The sequence below is a fragment of the Ambystoma mexicanum genome, chromosome 9, assembly GCF_040938575.1.
Source record: "Ambystoma mexicanum isolate Mex_15411 chromosome 9, UKY_AmexF1_1, whole genome shotgun sequence".
Taxonomy (NCBI): Eukaryota; Metazoa; Chordata; class Amphibia; order Caudata; family Ambystomatidae; genus Ambystoma; species Ambystoma mexicanum.
In genome coordinates, this window is record NC_090931.1 from 625,330,728 (window position 1) to 625,337,198 (window position 6,471).

General features: G+C 49.1%; 1 long non-coding RNA gene across 1 annotated transcript; it reads left to right on the forward strand.

Moving 5' to 3' along the window:
- Nucleotides 1-391: 391 nt before the first annotated feature.
- On the forward strand, nucleotides 392-5,840 carry LOC138488375 (uncharacterized). The gene is made up of 2 exons (XR_011274648.1): nucleotides 392-659; nucleotides 4,624-5,840. It is a non-coding gene; the product is annotated as an uncharacterized lncRNA (long non-coding RNA).
- Nucleotides 5,841-6,471: the final 631 nt, after the last annotated feature.

The window sequence follows — 6,471 nt, forward strand, 5'->3', positions numbered from 1 at the left end:
TATTTACAGGAAACGACCCCTGCCGAGAAACCAGCAGGGGCTGCTCACAATGTGGCAAACGTGTCGAGAAGTGCTGCCATTGAGACTCCCCCCCCCCCCCTGCCGCGGTCTCATTGAGCGCTGCGGTGCACAAGTGCCCACGTGTGGCCCGGAAAACAGTCACAAGCCGCTAAACACGACAAGGCTTAATGCCATGTTCTTGGTGAGGCGGCAAGAGGAGCACTGTGCGGCCGGGAGTGGAGTGACACCGCCCGGGTACTGTCAGAGCAGGGAGGGGAGCAGGCCCAGAGGGGAGTGGGGAGGATGGGAGTAGACGCTGATATGCAAATGATACCAGCGCCATATAAGTGTCTGGGCCCAGGGCTGGGCCGCAGACACGAGACCAGGCCCCAGAGGATGGATAGGCCTTACCCCGCGCCTAGGCAGGACAGAGGCGGCCACCTGCATCTTGCGCGCGCCCGGGAGGGAGAGCAGCACTCACGCGCCACCGCATCCCACACGGCGGGACTGGAAGACCCCGAGGAGGGGACAGAGCCGCAGTCACTCAGCCGATCTCCTCTCTAGAGGGGGAGGCAGAACAGACCCGCACCGGACCCCACTGCCTACAGGCGAAGACCGCTTGCGGGTCTCTCACTGCGCCAGATGGACTTCTAAGCAAGGTAGGTAGGGGGTCTCCTCGTGCTACAGTGCCTCTCACTGTGTAAAGGGGGCAAGAGTGGGGGAGCCTGGCTACATTGTGGCTGTACCATGCCAGGTGAGCGTCCAAGCAAAGAACGGGGCGGCATCTCGGTAGGGTACTTCACTTCAGGGTACCACACTAGGGTAGGTCCTACTACTGTATGGGGACCTTCCCACTACAGCAGGTCTGCTCAGAATAGTATGGGGGGTTCCCCTTACAGAGAGCAGCACTTCAGGCTAAGGTACGGCTATTGCTACCCTGGCATGGTAGGGCTACTGCTCTCCACAGAAGAGTACTTTTCTCATTGCATGTGTCTGCGTACCAAGGTTAGGTCTTCGTCGCAGTATGGTGCCTTTAGTGCATGGTATGCGAGCTTTGCACCAGGGTAGGGGCTTCTCACCGCAGTGGTGCTCTTCTCTGTGGTGTGTGAGGTTCTCACTAGCGTAGGGTGTCTTTCACACCAAGGGGTAGGGGCGTCTAACCAAAGTAAGGTATCATTTTCTCCAGGGCACAGTACTGCTTTCCTCTGTGATATTCACGCTTCTCACCAAGGTATACACTGCTCACCACAGTAGTGTGTTTTTGTATAGTATAGGAGCTTCTCACCAAAGTAGTGGCTTCTCACCACAGTAGGGATTTCCTCTGTGATATTCTAGCGTCTCACCAAGGTATACACTGCTCACTACAGTAGTGTGTTGTATAGTATAGGAGCTTCTCACCAAAGTAGTGGCTTCTCACCACTGTAGGGATTTCCTCTGTGACATTCTAGCTTCTCACCAAAGTATGCACTGCTCACCACAGTAGTGTGTATCTGTACCATATAGGAGCTGCTCACCACTATAGTGCTTTCCTCCATGATATTCAAGCTTCTCACCAAGGTATGCACTGCTCACCACAGTAGCATGCTTTTGTATAGTGTAGGATATTCTCACCAAAGTAGTGGCTTCTCGCCACAGTAGGTTGCTTTTCTTCATGGTCTGTGAGCTTCTCACACAGGCAGGGGTTTCACACCACGGAAGGTTCTTTTTCTCCATGGCATGCAGGCTTCTCAGCAAAGCAAGGGCCTTCTCACCACAGTAGTACTTGTCCTCACGGCATTTGAACTCTCACCACAGAAGGGGCGTCTCGCCGCAGTGCAGTGCTTTTCCTCAAGGAATGCCTGCTTCTCACTGAGGTAGGTGCGTCACGCCAAGCTAGGCTAGGCTTCTCCATGGTATTAGCCGGGATTCTCACAATATTCTCCCACAATAGATAGCACTTGTCACTTCAGTAGTTGTCCTCATACAACAGAGGCCCTTTGCACCGTTGTAGGGGTTCTTCCCACTACAGCCAGGGTTCAATCCACCACAGTAGGTATATTTGTTATTCTGGTACAGATTCCTTACACCACAGTAGGGTATGCTTCGCCGCAGTATTTAAGCTACTCGCCAGGGCAGGCTTTCTGCCCATGACAGTAGCCTAGAGAGGAGGGTCATCAGTCAGACAGAAACCTACACAGACATACATCCTTCTGAAAGGATTGGCCAATAGCCAAGGCACTGAGCGGGGGGGGTGGGGTGAGGGGGGGGGTTGCTGACCTGTAGTATCTTTCTACTCCTTTCTCTCCACAGCCGCCTCCACGCAAAAGAAAAGTGCAAACGAAGAAAACCCCCAGGTAGGGTGGATTTCTGCCAATGAAGGTCACAGCTAACGGGAGCTTTCGTGTTTTTGGACTCGATTGGCACCTGCGGCAAGTCCTCTGCAACATATTAGGGAGTTAGCCTCTAAAATAGGCATGGTTAGGAAAGTGGTGTACCCCCAAAGTGGTTTGGGGTAAGACTTGGCCGAGTTTTGGGAGGAGCCTGTGAAAAACATGGGAGCAGAGTCCAATATTCAGCACCCAGTACAGACAGGTCTTTTCAAAGGGGCAGCCGCCCTCCTTTTACCTGGTTTTTATTGATTTCAATGGGACTGTACTGGTACTCATCACCAGTACTTTCGGTGATATAGTACGAATCCTTTAATTCGGTAAATGGGACTGGCTGGCAGAGGTGACAGTGAATCCATTGCCTTAATAGGACAACACGAGAGCTTTTTAACAGTACCCTAACCCATTCACTGGGGTGGCGTGCAATGCAACGTTATGGGGTTAGTAAGTCAGGCACCATTCGGTTTGTGGGCATTTCTTTCTGCTTTGTTGGCTTATGTAGAATGTGGTGGGAAGGGAACAAGGGGAAAATTTAGTTACAGACAATTAAACAGAGGTTTACTGCAAGTGGTAACCTGCCCCTAGGATTTCTTCCCCACCCCCATTTTGGTCCCTTTGGTCCCCCCTTCCATGTGCCCCGCTATGCCTGCCACATGCGTTCCTCCTCTGGATTCCTTCTTCTCCCCTGCAGGCATCATGCATTCCCAAGGTGCATGCTCCCTGTCCACTGCTTTATTCCCATGGATTCCTTCATCCAAACCCAAGTTGTCTCTAACCTGGTCTCCTACTCTGCATGCTTCCATGTAATATCTTTACTCCTCCCTATGTCTATACGCCCTCCTTTCTCTTTTCCCTTTCACACCTATCACCTGGATCTCGTCTCCCTGTCTCTTCCTACCGCTGGATCCCTTTGCCCTGCCCCTTTCTTCCTTACCCTTGATTTTTGTCTGTGTTTCTTCCTCTTCTATATGTATTTTACTTCTCTGTCCCCATAAATGCACTCTCTAGGCGCCCTCTTCCCATAGATATCTTCACCCATACCTCCTTGGCCTGGATCTTATCTCCATGCCCCATGCTTCCCCCCTCCCCCACGATCTTTTCTCTTTGCCACATCCTTCCCTTGGACCTCCCCTCTTTGCCCCTACCGGCCCCTGTATCTTTACTCCCTGCCCACCGTCACCTGAAGCTCTTCTCTCTGATCTGCTTTTCCCTAGATCTCTGGTCACTCCATCCTCCTTCCTCCTGGTTGTATCTCACTGCCTCCTTCTTTTCCTGGATCTCTTCTCCAAGGCTGGGAGTCCACCCCCCTACACTAGATCTCCCTACCTTCTACACCACCTGGATCTTTCCTCTGCCCTATTCACTTACACTATATCACTACTCCTCGTCTCCTCCTTCCACTAGGCCACATCACCCTGCCCCCTTTCCCTGGGATCACTTCTCTCTTTCCCATTTCTACTTACTCTAGCTTTCTTTTTGCCTGAACCCCCAGCCCTCCACTTCTTTTATTCTACTCTGTTGTTCCAGACGCCCTCCCTGCTTTTTTCTAGATCTCCTTTTCATTTACTCCACTTCTTACCAAAGCATCTGTTCTCCCGCCCGGCATCTCCTGAATCTCTCCTCCATGACCTCAGCTGTGCATCTCCTCCGATCTGTTGCATCCCGTGCTTGCTTTTCCAGGATTGCTTGCCTTGATCTATAGCTAAGGCCTGTAATCTAATGATGCCATTTATTTTTGGATAGCATGCACCTATTCATACTTGATCCTTTCCAGATCACTCCTCCTAAACCCATATTGGCTTCTCTCTAGATCCCTTTGCCATGCCCCCTGCTTGCTTACTGTTAATCCTTAGCCCTCCCCTACCTCTAACCCCCTTTGGCTTGTATCCTCTAGTATATTGCCACCCATTTTCATTGTTATCCCCGGAACCACTTGCTCCAGTCTGTTTTGCCTCCTTAGGATTTCTTGCCTTCTTTTTTATAATACATATGGCTACTCTTTTCCCTGGACCTGTGTTTGATTCTCCTGAAATCTATTAGCTGTGTGCTTCTCTTGGGACCCTTGCTCCTGCTTGATCCTCTCCCTTTCTTGGCGCCCCACAATCAGACACACCGCTTGCTGCCACTGGAATCCCACGTCCTTCCCGATCCCTTGCATCCAGCCCCTGCCCTACCACTTACTAACCTTACGATCTCCTCAGCTGCACCGCTTACTTTTCATCGATCGATTCACAGTCTCGTTGTGTTGCCTTCACAGATGTTTGATGCAGGCTGCCCGATGGTCCTAGGTGGGATATCATCATATACTGTAAGTTGGTAATAAGGCACTACAGTATAGATGATGTACTACACTGGCCTTCACGTCCGACCACTGCTGGAGGTGAAGACGAGCCTGAAGGCACCATTCCACCTTTCCTCCAGGCATGCCAACAGGCTCTTGGGATGCAGAGTCCTCATGTCATGGGACTGGATCTCTCTGGACCACAGGAGGATGCATCGGCCAGCTGAAGGGGCTCAAAGGGGTATCGGTCTAACCGTTACCATTACTGAGTTTAGTAATGGTAAAGGTTCTCCCGCTGACCCTACACCACATCCCCCCTGAAGACCAGCCAGCGACGAAACAAAGACCCTGCCAACACAGCATCTATCCAGATTGGGTGGAGAGAACGACCCCCTACCCACCATTCATCTCCTACAGCCATTGGTTGTTACATGCATGGCAAGGGCCAGAGGCAACATGGAAATAAGGACAACTTCCTAAAATGTAGAAGATTCTAGAATTCTTGGAGGATTGAGGCAAAGTTGGGATTTAACTCAACATGCAGTACATCTGCCCTACTAGCTTTTCTGGGACTTCTGCCTATTGGGAAGAGGCTCCCGTTTCTCTATATTCCTATCTGCTCTGCCAAGTGTTTAATTGTGTAGTCTACTCTATACAGTGCGTACATCCACAGGGTTCACAGTTCTTTCTTTTAGTATGATCTCTTGAGAGAGGTGAAGATGGGGGCTTCTTACTTTGAATGTTACTGGGAGGGTGTTCCACAATTTGGTTCCAGAAACGGAGATTTCCCTGTCTCCCATTTTAATTTGCTTCTGTGTTGTCGTCCTGTTGTTTACATGGATATTTACTTACCATATCTGATAGAGCGACCAGAAATAGTTTTTGATGTTCATCAGTCAGACCTCTATCAATTAAGGAATTGATGACTGAAATTCAGATTTGTTTCCTCTCTCTATGGACATTTTTATCTGTTTCTTGTTTCTTTTCCTTTCTTTCACCAGGTATACTTTCTAAACTGTTAGTATGTTTTGAAATTGCAGATTTTGTCTTATTTTCTTGAACTCCAGCACTGAGTAAATTGTCTCTTTCTTTCAATTCTTTGATGTATTACACATGTGAAGCCTTATGAGTATTCTTGCCATTTCCTTTTTCTTAACTTGTTTTGAATAAAAACCCTCCAGTTGGAGAACTTACGTGATTGTGTTCAGTTTCACTTGCGATACCAAAGCGTGATATCATGGTTGATACACGTATCTTATGAAAATAACTACTGACTTAATGAGGAATCATTCTATTTGCAGTGTAGACTATAAACCTAAAGTATAATTGACCCCCACCACAGCGGTCCCCAGGGGAACCCCTATACATGTATACAGTTGTCCTGTTGTTGCACATCAGTAGGGGTGACCTGATCTATATGTGCAATCAGTGTTTACCCGTGCCTAATTCTGAGGATGACCGCAGACGTTTGTGTTCCAAGCACTGCCGACATCATGCAACACAAATGGCTATTTGCATGGGAACGGGCTGGGAGGAAGATGACTGTTTTATGGAAGCGGTGGAGGGAGAATATTGTGCTGGTTGGGATTATGCCTGGGTGCAGTAAACTGTGCAGCAGAGCTGTAGCAGATATCTGTCTAGTCAAATCGACTCTACATCGAGTATTTAAAAATGCCTCAAATGTTTTTTTTTGTATAATCAATATTTACATGGTGCCCGAAAGGAAGCTAGTTAGTGTGTTATGCATGTGTGTGTATTATTCTTTTGCTTTTTTTCAGTTCTATGGTGGTTGGGGATGCCATTCACGGTTCCATCGATGGAGAG